The sequence below is a fragment of the Schistocerca americana genome, chromosome 3 (assembly GCF_021461395.2).
Source record: "Schistocerca americana isolate TAMUIC-IGC-003095 chromosome 3, iqSchAmer2.1, whole genome shotgun sequence".
Taxonomy (NCBI): Eukaryota; Metazoa; Arthropoda; class Insecta; order Orthoptera; family Acrididae; genus Schistocerca; species Schistocerca americana.
In genome coordinates this window covers 905666692-905687749 of record NC_060121.1, presented here as the reverse complement: position 1 = coordinate 905687749, position 21058 = coordinate 905666692, and positions in this window count along the sequence as shown.

Genomic DNA, 21058 nt, shown 5'->3' with positions numbered 1-21058 from the left:
GAAATCCTAAACTCAGATTGGAATGTATACCGCAGAGACAGGCTGAACGGTGAAAGGGGAGGCGTGTTTATAGCGATAAGAAGTGCAATAGTATGAAAGGAAATTGACGACGGAGATCCTAAATGTGAAATAATTTGGGTGAAGGTCACGGTTAAAGGAGGCTCAGACATGGTAATTGGATGTCTCTAAAGGGCCCCCTGGCTCAGCAGCTGTTGTGGCTGAGCAACTAAAGGATAATTTGGAAAACATTTCGAGTAGATTTCCCCACCATGTTATAGTTCTGGGTGGAGATTTTAATTTGCCGGATATAGACTGGGAGACTCAAACGTTTATAACGGGTGGCAGGGACAAAGAATCCAGTGAAATTTTTTTGAGTGTTTTATCTGCAACCTACCTTGAGCAGTTAAACAGAGAACCGACTCATGGCGATAACATATTAGACCTTCTGGTGACAAACAGACCCGAACTATTTGAAACAGTTAACGCAGAACAGGGAATCAGCGATCATAAAGCGGTTACTGCAGCGATGATTTCAGCCATAAATAGAAATATTAAAAAAGGTAGGAAGATTTTTCTGTTTAGCAAAAGTGACAAAAAACAGATTACAGAGTACCTGACGGCTCAACACAAAAGTTTTGTCTCAAGTACAGATAGTCTTGAGGATCAGTGGACAAAGTTCAAAACCGTCGTACAATATGCGTTAGATGAGTATGTGCCAAGCAAGATCGTAAGAGATGGAAAAGATCCACCGTGGTATAACAACCGAGTTAGAAAACTGCTGCGGAAGCAAAGGGAACTTCACAGCAAACATAAACATAGCCAAAGCCTTGCAGACAAACAAAAATTACGCGAAGCGAAATGTAGTGTGAGGAGGTCTATGCGAGAGGCGTTCAATGAATTCGAAAGTAAAGTTCTATGTACTGACTTGGCAGAAAATCCTAAGAAATTTTGGTCTTATGTCAAAGCGGTAGGTGGATCAAAACAAAATGTTCAGACACTCTGTGACCAAAATGGTACTGAAACAGTGACAGACTAAAGGCCGAAATACTAAATGTCTTTTTCCAAAGCTGTTTCACAGAGGAAGAGTGCACTGTAGTTCCTTCTCTAGAATGTCGCACAGATGACAAAATGGTACATATCGAAATAGACGACAGAGGGATAAAGAAACAATTAAAATCGCTCAAAAGAGGAAAGGCCGCTGGACCTGATGGGATACCAGTTCGATTTTACACAGAGTACGCGAAGGAACTTGCCCCCCTTCTTGCAGCGGTGTACCGTAGGTCTCTAGACGAGCATAGCGTTCCAAATGATTGGAAAAGGGCACAGGTTATCCCCGCTTTCAAGAAGGGACGTCGAACAGATGTGCCAAACTATAGACCTATATCTCTAACGTCGATCAGTTGTAGAATTTTGGAACACGTATTATGTTCGAGTATAATGACTTTGCTGGAGACTAGAAATCTACTCTGTAGGAATCAGTATGGGTTTCGAAAAAGACGGTCGTGTGAAACCCAGCTCGCGCTATTCGTCCACGAGACTCAGAGGGCCATAGACACGGGTTCACAGGTAGATGCCGTGTTTCTTGACTTCCGCAAGGCGTTCGATACAGTTCCCCACAGTCGTTTAATGAACAAAGTAAGGGTATATGGACTATCAGACCAATTGTGTGATTGGATTGAAGAGTTCCTAGATAACAGAACGCAGCATGTCATTCTCAATGGAGAGAAGTCTTCCGAAGTAAGAGTGATTTCAGGTGTGCCGCAGGGGAGTGTCATAGGACCGTTGCTATTCACAATATACATAAATGACCTTGTGGACGACATCGGAAGTTCACTGAGGCTTTTTTCAGATGATGCTGTGGTGTATCGAAAGGTTGTAACAATGGAAAATTGTACTGAAGTCCAGGAGGATCTGCAGCCAATTGACGCATGGTGCAGGGAATGGCAATTGAATCTCAATGTAGACAAGTGTAAAGTGCTGCGAATACATAGAAAGATAGACCCCTTATCATTTAGCTACAAAATAGCAGGTCAGCAACTGGAAGCAGTTAATTCCATAAATTATCTGGGAGTATCCATTAGGAGTGATTTAAAATGGAATGATCATATAAAGTTGATCGTCGGTAAAGCAGTTGCCAGACTGAGATTCATTGGAAGAATCCTAAGGAAATGCAATCCGAAAACAAAGGAAGTAGGTTACAGTACGCTTGTTCGCCCACTGCTTGAATACTGCTCAGCAGTGTGGGATCCATACCAGATAGGGTTAATAGAAGAGAGAGAGAAGATCCAACGGAGAGCAGCGCGCTTCGTTACAGGATCATTTAGTAATCGCGAAAGCCTTACGGAGACGATAGATAAACTCCAGTGGAAGACTCTGCAGGAGAGACGCTCAGTAGCTCGGTACGGGCTTTTGTTAAAGTTTCGAGAACATACCTTCACCGAAGAGTCAAGCAGTATATAGCTCCCTCCTACGTATATCTCGTGAAGAGACCATGAGGATAAAATGAGAGAGATTAGAGCCCACACAGAAGCATACCGACAATCCTTCTTTCCACGAACAATACGAGACTGGAATAGAAGGGAGAACCGATAGAGGTACTCAGGGTACCCTCCACCACACACCATCAGGTGGCTTGCGGAGTATGGATGTAGATGGATGTAGATGTAGATGTAGATGTAACACACAGTTTAGCTGTAGTTTTTATAAAATAGTAGCAGCATTCAGAAGTCATCCGGCGCTAATTTTAACAAGTGCTCAATTGTCATCATGCACACACCATACACGTGCACCTACAAAGACAAACAATTTACCTGATCGAAATTAGTAGTTCTGTTAACAAAGATAGTGCTTAGTGTTGCAATGATACCTGTATCGTTACAGCGTCACACCACCTCTCATCCGAAGAAAAGGTTCAGAGCTGCATCTTCAGCCGGCAAATTCATGACGACGGTCTTATGAGACGCTGAAGGGGTTATCTTGTTTGCCGTCCTCCCTTACAGCGTAACGATCAAGTCAGAAATGTATTGTGCTACCTTGAGGAAACTGAAGAAACGACTTGAGCTTGTTCGTTGCCACAAAAATGCAAAGGATTTTTTTCCTTCTCAGCGGCAATGCAAGTCCTCACAGAAGTTTCTGCACCAAAGAGGAGCTCACAAAACTTCATTGGACTCTTCTTCCTCATCCCCATCCCCTACAACCCGGATATCACACCTTCTGACTTCCGTCTGTTTGGCCCAATGAAGGACGCACCCTGCAGGAAGCAGTGTATGGCTAATGGGGAAGTTTTTGACAAAGCAAAACTCTGGTTCCGATGTCGACCAGTAGAATGGTACGTTGTGGATGTAAAGGCCCTGCCAGTATGGTGACGTACCGCCGTCCCATTGAAGGGAGAGTATGTTAAAAAATACGTTTTTTAGCCAAAGGAATGGTATGGTGTACTGCAATGCTGAATAAAACCAACGTGCTTTTAGAAAAAAATATGTTGCATTACCTATTGAACTCCTCTCGTATATTGGAGTATACAGACTTTACCAAAATTTCTGCAACAATCGTCTAGGTGTGACAGATCATGTCATGGGGAACAACTTTTGTTAGAGGCGAAATGTCCGGTCTTGGCTCCTATAGATGCTACGCGTGCTTTACTATTCGCCAGCCTTGGGATGACGAGATTTCCTCGAACTAGCAGGGCCTTATAACCAGGTGTGAAGCGCCCCAGTAACTTGATTACGTGTTTTTCGACCAGAAAACGATAGGAATAACTGTCTGCAAGCGGATAAAGATCTTTTAGATGCGAATAAGGAGTTTCAGTTTTTTTCGAGCCTATCGCCTTTCACGCGGAGCAGATGACTGAATGATAAGCATCACATACTACGTAACAATGCCGCAGAGTGGCTGTGACTTGGCATCTCTCATGGTCATAAGCAGTCTTAAATGGCGTCTAGCGCCGCCGAGCTGCGTCATCGATCATTGATCCTCTAACAAAAGTAGTTCCCCATAATGTGGTACATCAACCTTACAAGTTTGTCGCAAACGCTTCGAGACACCATGTATTCAGGGTGGCTCAGCTGTCCCTGCTTACTGGTTTCATGCAACCTGCAACACCTACAGGAACCACACATGAGATTTTCGTATTGTCTCGCTCGCTATGCGCATACAAGATATTTCTGTAGGGTATTTAATATAGTTAAATGTTGTGCTGGAATACGTTTTCGCTAGATATCGCGGTAGTAGTGGGACAAAGTAGGCGGAAGTGCATTTTGTTAGTGCAGTTTGCCTACACCAGGGGCAGGTATGGACTCAGGGGCAAACCTATCATTCTCCTTTGATTGACAGGTCCGTAACCTGTTGTTCTGCTGCTGCTAAAAGGATCCTTCCTTTTGATTGATAGGCACTTAACCTACTGTTCTCCCCCCTCCCCCCACCCTCCTGCACCCTCGCCACTACAGGTACACTTTCTCGTCTGAGTTATTGAAATAGCCCCTCTCACTCTTATCAGTTTGGTTGACTACTTAATTAAATTGATCAATCAATTAGCCTCTAACCCTCTGGTAAGCCCCCCCCCTCCCCTCCCACGCTCCCTCCCGGAAATTGGCGGGGAAAAGACTCAGTTGATCGGTAATTTGGGGGGAAGTCGATTGCTGTGTATGGAATGTTGTTAAAACAATTTTGACAGTGTGTGGAATATTGTTTATTTCAACAATTTAGAGGATTCAAGGCAGTATATGGAATGTACGGAAATTGGTGGAGAGATAGGATCTCATATAGGTATGAAAAGGGAGCTACTGCACTTTCAATTACCAAGTTTCAACTACTTTCAAGGTCATCCAAGCACCCACCCCCACACTGAAAATACATGCACATAGGCCATTGTATATAAGAAATGACTTCTTTGCTAACCTACCGAAAATCAAGGGAGAACAGTATTTTTGCCCCTGATTGCATACCTGTCCCTGATGTAGGCAACCTGCACTAACAAAATGCACCGACACTTGGTTTGTCCCACTACACGTGGTTTTCGGGTTATTCAATAAAAACGAAGGTCACTTTTGTACGTTTCTTGAATAATCGAGAACTAAAGCCTTTAGCAAAAGCGTACACCAGTACAAAACTCAACTACATTAAATTTCCAGCAAAAACGTCCTATTCATTTTTTCTTCTGCAGGACCCACAGTTGGAGCATAGTGAGAGTGAGAACAGGAAAATCGTATGCGTGGTGTTTGAGGGCTTTTGGGTTGTATGAAACCCATAGGTAGGGACATCTAAAACACTTGTATAAATATGTGACGAGATAATAATTATGATATTTGGCAACTAACACAATATTTTTCGCAAATACTGTTCATCAAGAATCCGGCAAAAAAGAAGCATTATACAAACGTGGCATCCTAAGCAATGTATACATGTCGCTGACAGTGAGGAATAGTAAACTCATGGGACGTAGCAACGGCGTGATAAATTCTACAGAGTAAGAATATCTATGGAATGAGCACTGTGACGCACAGCAGAGAATTTTCGTTATTAACTTACATTGATTTCAAAGTCAACTCACTTAGTTAGACTTTAGGGTTTACCTGTATTGCTCTGCAGACTTTGAATGTCATTACATAGCTGGTAGAGACAGGTCAGGTTCTAAAATAGACCTATTGTGCATTTTGTACTTGCGCTTCATAGGCATTTTGATAACTGATATTCGATATCTGGAATGAGCTTGACTTACAATTTTGGACAGATAAATACATTTCGTTTGTTTGCGACAAGTGTCACAAATTGGATCTCGCTTTTTTACTTACAGGAAAAGAATGAATAGCAACCACTATTTTTTTATTTTTAATACTGCCCTTTTTGTTACCAAGTATCTGTTTTTATAAATAAAACTGTGACAACAATGTGAAATGACTACCTAGTACACTACCGTGAGTGTCCCGAAAAAATGGAATTTTGACCTATGATATGAATCGTATTAGCGATTTGTCACAATCAGAAATGTTTTTAGGGAGAAAGTTTAGTTTGAGGTACCGTATGTATAATTTTCGTTCATCCTTAGAAAAATTAAAATACTGATCGCACAAACTCATTTTGTGCGATTTGTATGCCAGTACAAAAGCTTCATATTGTGACGCTTTAAAATAAGCACAATGGTGTGGAGCTCTGTATAATCTGAAAGTAATGGCTCAGTCTGTCATGTATAAATCTAATCTGCTAATGAAAATTGCACGGAATGTAAATACGCACACCTTGGCTACCGAATTTATCTAGTATATCTCTTATAAATGTATGGCTGTAAACTCACATTAATTAGCTATACAGTATGAGCTCTTGATTACCCTGTGCCGACTTTTTTCAACACATAATGCACTTCATAGTGTAACTATATATATGAAGTGGGAGTTTTCCTCCACTGACGAATTTCTGCCTGCATCTGCGGCAGCATTGATTAACTACCATTGCTGTTCTTAATTAATCAATGTGTGAAAACAGACAAAAGAGTGTAATATTAAAGTTTCGGTCTTAACACAAAATGTAAATGACGGCGTCATACGAACGTCACGTAACTATTTCTGTTCGATGTTGGTCCGTGCACATTACATTACAATCACTGCATAGATATTACTAGTGTAAGGAGAATTCTAATCACTGTCTACGAGTCAGAACTATAGAGTAAGAATTTCTGTGGAGTCAGTATAGAGTGCTGAGCATGTTCCCACCATCAAGCTGAAATAGTCGCGTGACGTTGGTATGACGATTTGGTTACAGTTTGTATTAAGACCGAAACTTTGACACGTATTACGCGTTTTTATGCTTTGAGCTGTGGCGGCTGATTTCATTACTGATAACTTTTATATGGCGTCTCACCAGGGGCTGCTGATTACTCCATTTTGCGGTTATCGCTGCCTCGCCTAGTCTACAAAAACGGCCGCTAGAGTCGCCTCTGGGGAGAGGCCTTTGAAGAGCGCGGCGTGGAACCGGCGGCACCAGCAATACTTGGAGCGATGCACAAGCGGTGCGGATTGGCACTACGTCTTTTCCGAGTTGTCACTTACTCTTCTTCGCCAGGAGAAGGCAAAGGTCTGGTTCACTTATGTTGTGCGCAACTAGTTGTTCAGCTTTGTACCCCGATTTACAGCTCCGCAAGCTGCTGAACAGATGTTCGTGTTATGTTCACTGAGACGTCATGCAAGCCTTGTTACTTGGCTTTGCGGTTCTAGGACTAGCGTATTGTCCTGTCTGCTCTGTGTGATTTTTAAGTGACTTGTCTTAAGCAGATGGCAAGCATTCTCTCGAAAAAAAAATTGCTATAATTAATGTTGTTATGATTATGTAATGTGCCCAGTCGTCAAATTGTGTGTGTGTGTGTGTGTGAAATCTTCTGGGACTTAACTGCTAAGGTCGTCAGTCCCTAAGCTTACACACTAGTAAAATTAAATTATTCTAAGGACAAACACACACACCCATGCCCGAAGGAGGACTCGAACCACTGCCGGGATCAGCCGCACAGTCCATGACTGGAGCGCCTCAGACCGCTCGGCTATCCAGGCGTCACCCATACCTATATCAGGGGCCTACGTCTTATCTAGTTTAATTTCTTTCTTGTTTTACATTCAGCTGTTCTAAGTTTTAATATTTGTTTTCACGATGTTCGAGAATCTGGTGGGCTCTGTGGTATTACTATTATCCAGCCCTTTAAGCATGTTGTAAGCTCGGGCTAACGATAAGACCCTAGCGAGTTATTTACTATATTCCTTCCTCCCCCTTCTGTAGTTCTCTGTTAGCGGAGCATATTTCCTAGTGCGTATCAAAGTACTGGAAGCGCTCTATGAGAGCAATCGTGGTTAAACCATAATTTTACGTGTATAATCCAGCCAGACATTTATTTTTCTTGTTGGTTAACAGCACTTAACCAAGTTGCTGGGAGTGTGTCCCATGTCGGCGGCGTCCTGCCACATCGGCCTGGCTTGATTGCGGCCGTGCGCACGGAGCTCGAGCATTTCCTAGCGCGGCTTGCTATTTATTTGCAGTCGCGCGTCCTGGCTGTCTGTGCTCAAGTTGAGTATCTTACGTTACTGACTTGCATTTTAAGAGAAATTTTGCTGTCGGCCAAGAGGCCTTTGATTAACTGGTCTCGTCTGACACAGGAATTTTTTTCTTTAACGTTTAATGCATATTGTATTGTTCCAAGTTTTATTCGGAAATTTTTTTTGTATAAATATTATGTTAGTTAATATTTATCTTTTGAGGGTCCACCTAATGTCTTGGACTTGAATTTGGTTGAAGAAATCTATCAAGAATTGTTTTAATTATTATAATAGGATGGTTTATTTAAAATTGTTCAATTTAAAAAATTTAAGAAGACGAATATTGTTAAGGATTTATGTCTAGAATTCGAGGTTATTATTATTGTAATTTAATCACTGTCTCATTCACCATCTTGAACACCTGTAATGACGAATGAACTTCAATTTTCTACCTCTTTTTCAAAGGGAATCTGTTGTATAAATGCTGTGGTCCAGGGATAAATGATGTCGTTTTCCTGATCCTGGTAATTCCCGATTTCACCCTGTTTTCACACATGGCATATTGGTAATGAGAATGCTACTTAATTATTGATCCTACAGATGCAAATCGAAATTCGTCAATGGAAGAAAACTCACTTATCATAGGTAAGCTCCACAAAGGTGTAATTGCGAGTATCGCACTACTAAGAGGCGCTTTATATTCTTATCGATATCAAGACACGTTGTTATAAGGGGTAAATATAGTACGGTTAATTTATGTGACTTCTTCTTCTTCTTCAGTCTATCTCAGTTCACTGGTAGGTGTGGGCCTCTTCCATATGTTTCCGTTGTCTTCGATTTTGAGCCACCTTTTACCATTGTGTTCCGGCCACCAGCATTACGTCATCAAGCCCTCTCTTTTGCTGTTTTCCGTTGCCTCTCTTTTGAACCCATTGTCTCCAGTGAAAAATTCTTGGGGTCCACGTGCTGATTTCTCGTCGGGTTACGTGTCTGACCTACTGCCACTTCGGGCTCGCAGTTCTCTCTAGGGCGTCTCTTACATTTGTTCTACTTCTAAGGCCCTCTGGTTGTATCCTACCCTGGGGCTGACTCCTAGGATCTGTTTCTCCACAGCTTGATGTGTACCCTTTATTTTACGAGCAGAATGATCGTTTCCCGAACGAGGATTTTAACAGGAATTATGCATATATTATAGCCGTTAGCCCACAGGTTGTTTGGGACATCCTTGTCGGACAATATAAATCTTAGTTTGTGGAATGCCACCCAGCTTACTCCCATTTCGCAAGGAGTTTCTGCATATCTTATTTTTTTCTGTAGTTTAATTTTGTGGCCAAGATAGATATATTCATCAACTGTTTCTATAGACTGGTTGTCTGAGCTTTTTTCTCATATTGACGTTCGTTTTCAGGCAGAGGCAAGTTTTAGTTTTTGGATCGTACCCTGTGTTTTTCCAAATCATCACTTATGAGCGCATCATCATCGGAAAAGCGCAGATGGTAGAGATATGAGCCACTGATTTTTATTCCTCTATTATTCCAGTCTAGTGGTCTGAATAAATCTTCCATTGCGAGGGTGAACAGTTCCGGAGAGGCAGGGTCACCTTGGCGAACTCCTTTGCTGACTGGTGTCTTACTGGTGATAAAGTCACAATCCACTCTGTCATTGTTGCCTGTTCGTAGATGAATTTCAGAAGCCATTTATACCTTGAATCTATCCTGGCATTTTCATTGGCGTTCATGGTTTCCTAAATCTTCAGGGAGGCAAAAGCTTCCAGATAGTTTCTAAAGGCCAGATGAATCCTGATGTTCTGTACAGTTGTTTCCTCAAGCAGGCGAACAATCTGGATGCGCTAAATTTTTCTTATCGCCAGTTTTGAAGAGAAGTACCACTTAATAATTTTTCCATTTTTCTTGTGTTCTTCCAGAGCTGATGCAACTGTTAATTTGAATCTTTAGGGGTTCCAGCTGGCTGCTTCCACCTAGTTTCCGCATTTCATTTGTTATCATATCCTCCCCAGGAACTTTTTGTTTTTAGGTTGTTTAAGTGCATTTTCAACTTCCGTAGCGATTATTTCCGGTGATTCTTCATTCGTATCATTCAAAGGCTACTTTCTTTACCTCGGGTTGCAGTATACAGCTCTTGGTAGAAATCTCTAACAATTTCAGTAATACACACAACAACAAAAGTTTTGCATCACCCCGGTTCCCAGACCTCCTCAGGATAGACGTTGACGGTGGATGTTGTATCACAGACACAGTCCCTTTTATTCTACAGAGATGTCACTAAACCCGCCCTAAGATATAAATTACCATGCATGAGCAGCGCATATTAGACGGGGGGTATCCAATAGCCGATCAGTTCCAGTCATTCCACCAGGAAGGAGGTACACGGCTCGTGTTGTCTGTAGTTCAGCCATGCCTAGACGGTCTATACCGCTGTTCCATTACGTCCGCATTGTGCCAGGAAGGGCTCTCAACGAGGGAAGTGCCCAGGTGTCTCGGAGTGAACCAAAACGATGCTATTCGGACATGGAGGAGATACAGAGAGCCAGGAGCTGTTGATGACATGCCTCGCTCAGGCCGCCCAAGAGATACTACTGCAGTGGATGACCGCTACCTACGGATTATGGCTCGGAGGAAACCTGACAGCAACGTCACCATGCTTTTTGTTCAGCCACAGTATGTCGTGTTATGACTGAAACTGTGTGCAAGAGGCTGCATGATGCCCAACTTCACTCCCGACGTCCATGGCGAGGTCCATCTTTGCAACCACGGCACCATGCAGCGCGGTGCAGACGGGCCCAACAACGTGCCGAATGGCCCGCTCAGGATTGGCGTCACGTTCTCATCACCGGTGAGTGCCACATATGCCTTCAACCAGACAATCGTCGGAGACGTGTTTGGAGGCATCCCGGTCAGGCTGAATGCCTTAGACACACTGTCCAGCGAGTGCAGCAAGGTGGGGGTTCCCTGATATTTTGGGATGACATTGTGTGGGGCCGAAGTACGCCGCTGGTGGTCATGGAAGGTGCCGTAACGGCTGTACAATACGTGAATGCCATCCTCCGATCGACAGTGCAACCATATCGGCAGTATTGGCGAGGCATTCGTCTTCATGGACGACAATACGCACTCCTATGGTACACATCTTGAGAATGGCTTCCCTCAGGATAAAGACATCGCTCGACTAGAGTGGCCAGCATGTTCTCCATACATGAACCCTATTTAACATGCCTGGGATAGATTAAAAACGGGTGTTTTTACGCGGAATAGCCGTTGAGGAGTGGGACAATGGGGACCAACAGTGCCTTGATAGACTTGTGGATAGTATGCCACGACGAATACAGACATGCATCATTGCAAGAGTACATGCTACTGGATATTAGAGGTTCCGGTGTGTACAGAAACCTGTGGTACAACATGCAATGTATGGTTTTCAGGAGCAATAAAAAGAGTGGAAATGACGTTCATGTTGATCTCTATTCCAATTTTATGTACAGGTTCCGGAGCTCTTGGAACTGAGGTGATGCAAAACTATTTTTGATGCGTGTATTTTGTCTATCTTTGACTACCTCTCCTTTCTTGTTCATGAGTGTCATAATTTTAGATCATCCTGTGACTTGCTGGTACTTAAAATTTTCATGTTTCCGCGTCCGCAACTCGTGGTCTAGTGGCTAGCGTTGCTGCCTCTGGATCACGAGGTCCCGGCTTCGATTCCCGGCCGGGTTGGGGACTTTGTGTTGTCCTCAGTTGTCCTCATCGTTTCATCATTTTCATCATCATTCGTGTCCGCCCCGATAGCTGAGTGGTCAGCGTGACGGGTTGCCATCCTACGGGCCCGGGTTCGATTCCCGGCTGGGTCGGTGATTTTCTCCGCTCAGGGACTGGGTGTTGTGTTGTCTGCATCATCATTTCATCCCCATCCGGCGCGCAGGTCACCCAATGTGGCGTCGAATGTAATAAGACCTGCACCAAAGCGGCCGGACCTGCCCCGTGAGGGGGCCTTCCGGCCAATGGCACCAAACGCTTATTTCCATTTCCATCATCATTGGTGATAGTGGCTCGATCGGATTGGGTGAAAAATTGGGCTGCGTAAAAATTGGGACTTTGTATGCTGATGACCGAACAGTTGAGCTCCCCACAAACCAAACATCATCATCATGTTTCCGCTATTTTCAGTGGTATGCATGAGCATATTATTGCTAAATTTCCTTGGATTCTTTAACTTATTTCGGAATAGTCTTTTTAAGGGTTGTATATTCTCCTCTGCCCTACCCTTTGTTTTCCTTTCTTCGATGAGCTGGATGGTTCTGATTGTAAGTGGACTCGCCCACATGTTGCCAAGGTCGTTTCGACTAGGCTGCAGAAGTTTTGCTGCAAAGCCCTTACACATCCTTTATACAGTCCCGATCTCTCCCCACAGGATTTTCATATTTTGGAAGCCCTGAAGGATGTTATTCGTGGGTGTAGATTTGCTTCGAACGAAGACGTGCACACCTGGGTATCATCCTCGTTCCACAGGAAACCATAAACATTTTTCGATGACGGCATTGACCGTCCCGTCTCACAGTGCGATAAATGTATTAACAGTTATCGTGATTATATTTGAAATAACAAATAGTTTATATCATTGATGGGTAAACGTCTGTGTGTATACAGTGTCTGTACCTTCACAACGTAATGACACTGTCATAATAACCGTCGTAATAAACACTTGTAAGTAGGCTGTTTAGGTTTTTATATTGCTAACGCCACGTAGCGCTCTGTATGAAAATCACTGACTATGCTGTGTGCAGTCTGAGGCTGGTCGGCATTGTTGCAATAATCGCTATTGTAGTGTTGGGCAGTTGGCTGTTAACAGCGCGTAGCGTTGGGCAGTTGGAGGTGAGCTTCCAGCAGTGGTGGATGTGGGGAGAGAGATGGCGGAATTTTGAGAGCGGACGATCTGGACGCGTGTCCATCAGAAAGAGTAAATTTGCAATATTGGATATCATGGACTGATATATATATTATGACTTTTGAACACTATTGATTAAATACATTGTTTGTTCTCTATCAAAATCTTTCTTTTGCTAACTATGCCTATCACTAGTTAGTGCCTTCAGTAGTTTGAATCTTTTATTTAGCTGGCAGTAGTGGCGCTCGCTGTATTGAGTAGTTCGAGTAACGAAGATTTTTGTGAGGTAAGTGGTTTGTGAAACGTATAGGTTAATTTAGTCAGGGCCATTCTCTTGTAGGGATTATTGAAAGTCAGATTGCGTTGCGCTAAAAAATATTGTGTGTCAGTTTAAGCATAGTCATGTATAATTTTTCTAAGGGGACGTTTCACACTTTAATTAATTTTTTTCCGTCTGTCTCGTTTTCATTTGGCGGCACCTTGTAGAACTAGCTTTGCAAAGGGGTGCAGTCAGCTAGGCTTCCCAACTACTGATAAACAGTTGTCAAAATACAGATAGAGTAGAAGTGTTAACATGAAATCTGTTTCATCTCTTCCCTTTTCTGCGAGTTTTCTACACCATGCGGCGTCTCTCTCATCCATGTTTCCAGCTCCTTTTATGCTGCCAGTCTTCATCCTGAGTGGGCCTGTCCTGCATCGTTCGTCTCTCTCCTTGTTTCCAATGTAGGGGAGTCTTTCTCTTTTTATGTCTGGTGGAGGTCTCCAGTGCCATATTTTAGACGTACATCTTTCCTCTGGCATTCTTCTACGATGTCCTTACAGGCTAGCCCTTTATTTTAAATTGTGACTACAATGTCTTTTGTAACTCCCATTTGTTGTCGTAGCACTTCATTTCTTATTTTATCTCTTCTTGCTACTTCACAACTTTGTCTCCAAAAATCCGTTTCCATTGCCTTTCCTTTCTTCTCATTGACGCTGGAGACATTCCACAGTTCAGCACCATACAGAGCAATGCTCTCTACTGTAGTTTCGTATACCTTCCATTTCAAATTTTTTTAGGTCGTTTTATTCCAAATAATGGATTGTAACTGCTTTGTTGCCACCTGTCCCTTTCCTGTTCTGTGTTTGATTTCCTCGTTTCTTCCACCTTTAACCGAAATGATTGTCCCTTGATATTTGTATGAATGGCTACATTGTGCTATAGATCCAACGTCCATAACAAGATCCCTTCCTGTACCTCCGACAACCAAGTATTCAGTCCTGTAAAATTAATTTGTATGTTCCACTGTTAATATTTTTTTAAGCTTTGTTGACGTATAAGATGCATCCCCTTCTTCCTCGGTGACGAGGACCTGATAGTCGCCAAATTTAGAATAGGATGTCATCACCTTCTCTAATTCCCATGTTTCTGCAATTCCTTTTCCAGTTTTTCACTGCTTCGTTCAAAAATGTCTTAAAGAGAGTAGACGCTAAACAGCATCATTGTCTGTCTTTTACTGTCCTTTAGTTTCTGTGTTAGTAACTTCCCAACTTTAAAATAATAAGTATTATCTGAATACAGCTAGCTAATGACTTGTACGTCTCAAGCAAAACTGTTTAAGTTCCTATTACCGATCCAGATATGATCGTGTTGTATACCCAAAAGCATTCCACATCATTACATGAGATGCCACGCTTGTATTACGATGATGAATACAGTCTGACAAAGTTCATTCCCGCAAGTCGTTGTGGCCGAGCGGTTCTAGGCGCTTCACTATGGAACCGCGCTGCTGCTATGGTCGCAATTTCGAATCCCGCCTCGGGCATGGATGTGTGTGATATCCTTAGGTTAGTTAGGTTTTACTAGTTCTAAGTTCTAGGCGACTGATGACCTCAAACGTTAAGTCCCATGGTGCTCAGAGCCATTTGAACCATTTGAAAGTTCTTTTTCCAAAGACCACTCACCCCACACTATGAAACGTACGTAATGATTCTGTACGCAAAACCAGAATTCCAGTGAAAAGAAGACGTGGCGCCACTCAAGTGCTGTCGTTGGGCAAACTACTACTGGCACACATCTCTCTGCTGCTCCGTAACAGAAGTCAGCGTGCTGATATCCCGAGGTAGTTCAGTATCTTTGTGTATACTTCTCTTACAGCAAAGAATCCTGTGTCGTGACGTACTTGTAGGATCCTGCACGGCCGAACTGCCAATGTACACTCTTTTTTATTGTTTTTGTTGTTATGGTCTTCGTCTAGAGACTGGTTTGATCCAGTTTTCTGTGATACTCTATTATGTGGAAGCTTCTTCATCTCCAAGTAACTACTGCAACCTACATCCTTCTAAATCTGCTCACTGTATTCATCTCTTGGTCTCCCTCTACGATTTTTACCCTCCACGCTTCCCTCAAGTACCAAATTGATGATCCCTTAATGCCTCAGAATGTGTCCTACCAACCTATCCCTTCTTCTACTCAAGTTGTGCCACAAACTCCTCTTCTCCCCAATTCTATTCTGTACCTCCTCATTAGTTACGTGATCTACCCATCTAACCTTCAGCGTTCTTCTGTAGCACCACAATTCGAAAGCTTCTATAGTCTTCTTGTCTAAACTACTTATCGCCCATGTTTCACTTCCATTCATGGCTACACTCCAAACAAATACTTTCAGAAAATACTTCCTGTTACTTAAATCTATACTCGATATTAACAAATTTCTCTTCTGCAGAAACGCTTTTCTTGCTATGGCCAGTCTACATTTGATATCCTCTCTATTTTGACCATCATCAGTTATTTTGCTCCCCAAATAGCAAAACTCATCTTTTACTTTAAGTATCTCATTTCCTAATCTAATTCCCTCTACATCACGTGATTTAATTCGACTAAATTCCACTATCCTCGTTTGGCTTTTGGTGATGTTTATCTTATATCCTCCTTTCAAGACACTGTCCATTCCATTCAACTGCTCTTCCAGGTCCTTTGCTGCCTCTGGCAGAATAAAAATGTTGTCGGCAAACCTCAAAGTTTTATTTCTTCTCCATGGATTTTAATTCCTACTCCAAATTTTTCTTTTGTTTCCTTTACTGCTTGCTCAATATACAGACTGAACAACATCTGTGACAGGCCAGAACCCTGCCTCACCCCCTTCTCAACCGCTGCTTCACTTTCATGCCCCTGGACTCATAACTGCCATCTTGTTTCTGCACAAATCGTAAATAACCCTCCGCTCCCTGTACTTTATCCCTGCCACCTTCAGAATTTGAAAGAGAGTGTTCCAGCCAACATTGTCACAAGCTTTCTCTAAGCCTACAAATGCTACAATCGTAGGTTTGTCTTTCCTTAATCTACCTTCTAAGATAAGTCGTAGGGTCAGTATCGCCTCGTGTGTTCCAACATTTCTACGGAATCCAAAGCGATCTTCCCGAGGTCGGCATTCTACCAGTTTTTCCATTCGTCTGTAAAGAATTCGCGTTAGTATTTTCCAACTGTGACTTGTTAAACTGATAGCTCGGTAATTTTCTCACCCGTTCAAATGGCTCTGATCACTATGGGACTTAACATCTGAGGTCATCAGTTCCCTGGAACTTACAACTACTTAAACGTAATTAACCTAAGGAAATCACACACATCCATGTCCGAAGCAGGATTCGAACCTGCGACCGTGGCAGTATCGCTGTTCCGGAGTGAAGCGCCTAGAACGCTCGACCACCGCGGCCGGCTTCACACCTGTCAGCAGTTCTAATGGAAAAGTGTTTACTCTCTGAGCCTTGTCTCGACTTAGGTCCTTCAGCGCTCTGTCAAATTCTTTGTGTACTATCATATCTCCCATTTCATCTTCATCTACGTCCTCTTCCATTTCCATAATATTGCCCTTGTATAGACCCTCTACATAATCCTTCCACCTTTCTGCTTTCCCTTGTTTTCTCAGGACTGGTTTTCTACCTGAGCTCTTGATAGTCATGTGGATGGTTCTCTTTTCACCGAAGGTGTCTTTAATTTTCCTGTAGGGAGTATCTATCATAACCTTACTGGTATATGCGTCTACATTCTTACCTTTGTCCCCTACCCGCCCCTGCTTCGCCATTTTGCCCTTCCTGTCGATCTCATTTTTGAGACGTTTGTACTCCTTCTCGCCTGCTTCATTTACTGAATTTTTATATTTTCTCCTTTTATCAATTACATTAAATATCTCTTCAGTTACCCAATGATTTCTATTTGCCGTCGTCTTTCTTCCTACTTCATCCTCTGCTGCCTTTAATATTTCATCACTCAAAGCTAACCATTCTTCTTCTGCTCTATTTCGTTCCCCTGTTCTTGTCAATAGTTCCCTATTGCTCTCTTTGAAACTCTCTACAATCTCTGGTTCTATCAGTTTATCCATGTCCCATTTCCTTAAATTCCTACCTTTTTGCCGTTTCTTCAGTTTCAACCTGCAGTTCATAGCCAATAAATTGTAGACAGAGTCCCTGGAAATCCACATTTGCCCCTGGAAATGTCTTACAATTTAAAACTTGGGAGTATCAAAACACTTATTAGTGCACTGTAATACAGAGTGTGTCAACCCTTCGCTTTTACGGTGGCTTGAACTCTCCTGGGGACACTTTCAATGAGGCTTTTCAGTGTATGAAGAGGAATGAACCGAAACCAGAGAAGGAAGTAGTGTGGACAATGGGATCTCTAGCGAAGTTGAAGTTTTGATTCCAAATGTGGTTCAGGCAAGGACTCCACTCAGGCCAGTTTATTCAGGAATGTTGTTGTCCACAAGCCATTGCCTTAAATATGCTGCTCTATGGCAGGATGCATTATCAGGCTGTTACATATAATCATCATCCCCGAACGGTTCCTCGACTGTATGGCGTACACAATGCTGCAAAGTGTTTTCATATCCGTCGGCATTTAGCGTTTTCCTCAGCGAAGTACGGGGTCCACATCCTAAACCACGAAAAACAATCCCGTACCCCAACACCATCTCCACCGTAACCGCACTTCACTGTCCGCACTACACATGATGGCAGGTAACGTTCTCCAGGCTTTCGCCAAACCCAAATCCTTCCATCGGACTCCCGAAAGATCCAGCGTGATCGACATATCGCCCCAAATCACTTGTTTGCAATTATCAGACTGTCCAGTGTGGTCAATCATTAGACCATTTCATGCGTCTCATGGCACACTGACTACAGAAATACAAGGCTTATGAGGCCCTCTTTAACTCTCTACGCGCAGTTATTGTAGTAGCTGGATTGCCGGTGGAACACATGCTAATCGCGAGGGTCTACTGGGGTCCTGTGTGGCGTTCGATATGACTCTCACGAGTCCATCGGTTCCATATTCGCCTTACAGAAAAAGGATCCTGACGAAGTTTGCAGCAATATCATGGAATGACTAACTGTTATTGCAAAAGGCCACGATCCTGCCGATATTGAATTCCGATTCCTGCTGCTATGTTTTTCTCCTTCTTATGCAATCTAGTCACACACAACTAACATTCAGATGCCGTTTCTGAACGAGTAACGCGAGGCAAAATCTTTCTTTGGACACAGAATGTTGATGACGTTACCGCTACTTACTTTGTGAGGCTGCGCTGTAATATTAATCATTTGCGTATTCAAACGTGCAATATGCTTCATGCCAGGTCGACACTTGCTGTATGCCGCTTTCATGGTGATCCAATTTTAATTGGCAGCAGCGTAATTTACTTTTAATACAAAGATGCCATTTTGACCTATAGAGCCTCCGAATTCGGCCACTACGATATCATCGATCCTGTAAAGTCTCAGTCAAAGTTATACTCCTGGGCATTAAACTGCCCCGCAAACATGCAGGAGTGCGAGAATAAAAACTGGCGACACCGAAGTACACCACAAAATATCCTATCAGATAGGAGCCCAATCTGTGGCACTAAGCTCATGTTACCAAGACTTAACAAGATAGGCGTTTAGTGACATACCACTAATACCACTAAAAAAAGGCTGTAAGCCCGTTGCACCTCACCAAGTTCTAAGGTTTCACGCAATCTTAACATAGATCCATAAAAAAACAAAATCCATAAACATACAAAATACTTATGATTACGTTGACAAAAGTCCCTTTTACTTTCTGCAAGATTTCCTGAAAATTACTTAACTGGAAGAAGCAGAGTCGTAAGTACGCAAACTGGAGAGGAGCCGGGCCAAGGTAGAACCTGTTGCGAGCCATAAGTTAACATTAATTTTGTACATATTCTCAGCTTGACGGATCATCCTCATGTTCTGACCACAGTAGGCAATACTGTGTAATGAATATCTACGTGTATATTTCGCAAGCCACCTTAACATTCTGCACACCAATAAGATGTCGCTTTGCGAAGGCCTCTTCTCGTGCACACTCCACACTACCTTGTTGGTCTTTCCTTCGTTGTCCTTGAAAAAATTCTGTAAAATTTGTGGTTATAAGACGAGTCACCTTTGGTGCTCGAGGTGTGTGTCCAATTGATGACCTCTTTTGTGGAGAGTTAGTTAGTTAGTTAGCTGGTTGCGTGTTCCATTGATCAATTGCACGGTACGGTAGCCGTTGTGAGGTGGAACGTGTCAAGCGCACAAGCAATACACATGTGAAACAAGATTTTATATATATATATATATATATATATATATATATATATATATATATATATACCATTCCCTCAAATGGCGCAAAATGCATATGCTATCTTTATGGATTTATTTATACCTGTTCAAGAACTCATCTATGGTATGAGGGAGTTGTCACGGAGATATGATTTCAATTTATTTTTGGGAAGCTATTACTGCTGTCTGTCAGACATTTTATTTCATCTGGTAGTTTGTCCAAAATTTTTATGGAAGCATATTTTACCCCTTTCTGTGCCAAAGATAGGTAGAGTAAAGGATAGTCTAAGTCTTTCTTTTTTCTGGTATTATAACCATGAAGGCCACTGTTGTTTTTAAACTGGTCCATGTTTTTGAGAACAATTTTCATTAGTGAGTAAATGTACTGTGAGGCTGTTGTAAGAATTCCAAATGTTTTAAAAAGATGCCTACAAGATGTAGAGAGGATACTGCCAGCTGTTCTCCGACACTGGTCTTGAAAATCAATCTGCATTCTTCGTCACGAAATATTTTGTACAAAACGGAAGAATTTAAGCTTACAGCAACCAATGGATGTCAAAAAAATCTTCCGATAAAATTTTTCCAGTCTGATCTTTGTCATTTGGTAGCTCCCATAATCCACGACAACGCTTGGCCTTTGCACAATGTCAGTCTTTTTTCCTCATGAAATATGTCATGGAATGTCTGAGCGTCATGTCGTCTTTCCATCTGATGAACATGTCCTTGTTTCTGTACTCTGTTATGTATTTGCCCTTCTTTCCTTTTCACACTGTCTAGGAACTCCTTTATGTCTCGACGACAATGTCTGTGTTCTTACTTTTTCGTTTGTCAACCACATCTGGACTAGTGAATAAGCTGTCGAAATAAGTATAATTATTCTATCTGATCAAATCGGGAGAAAGTGAGGTGTTTTCTCTTCAGGGTAATGACTGGCATAATTTGTGTCGTTATCAAATTATCTGTATCTTGTCTGACTACAAGGAGTATTAAACAATACCATTAACACCTGCCAAGTTGAAAAAACTTGTTCAAATGGCTCTGAGCACTATGGGACTTACCTTCTGAGGTCATCAGTCCCCTAGAACTTAGAACTACTTAAACGTAACTAACCTAAGGACTGCATACACATCCATGTCAGAGGCAGGTTTCGAACCTGCGACCGTAACGGTCACGCGTTTCCAGACTGTAGCGCCTAGAAGCGCTCGGCCACTCCGGCCGGCGCCAACTTGAAACTCGTAATTCCAATTAGGTACAAGACAAAAAAAAATTGCTGCAAACTGATACGTCCATCGAACCCAATGAAAACCAGCAGCTGTGGAAAAAAAGGAAATGAGCGTTTGGCGTCATTGGCCCGGAGGCCCCTTGTAGGGCAGGTCCGGCCGCCTTGGTGCAGGTCTTATTGCATTCGACGCCACACTGGCCGACCTGCGTGCCGGATGGGGATGTAATGATGATGAAGACAGCACAACACCCAGTCCCTGGGCAGAGAAAGTCCCCGACCCAGCCAGGAATCGAACCCGGGCCCGTAGGACGGCACCCCGTCACCCTGACCACTCAGCTGACCCATT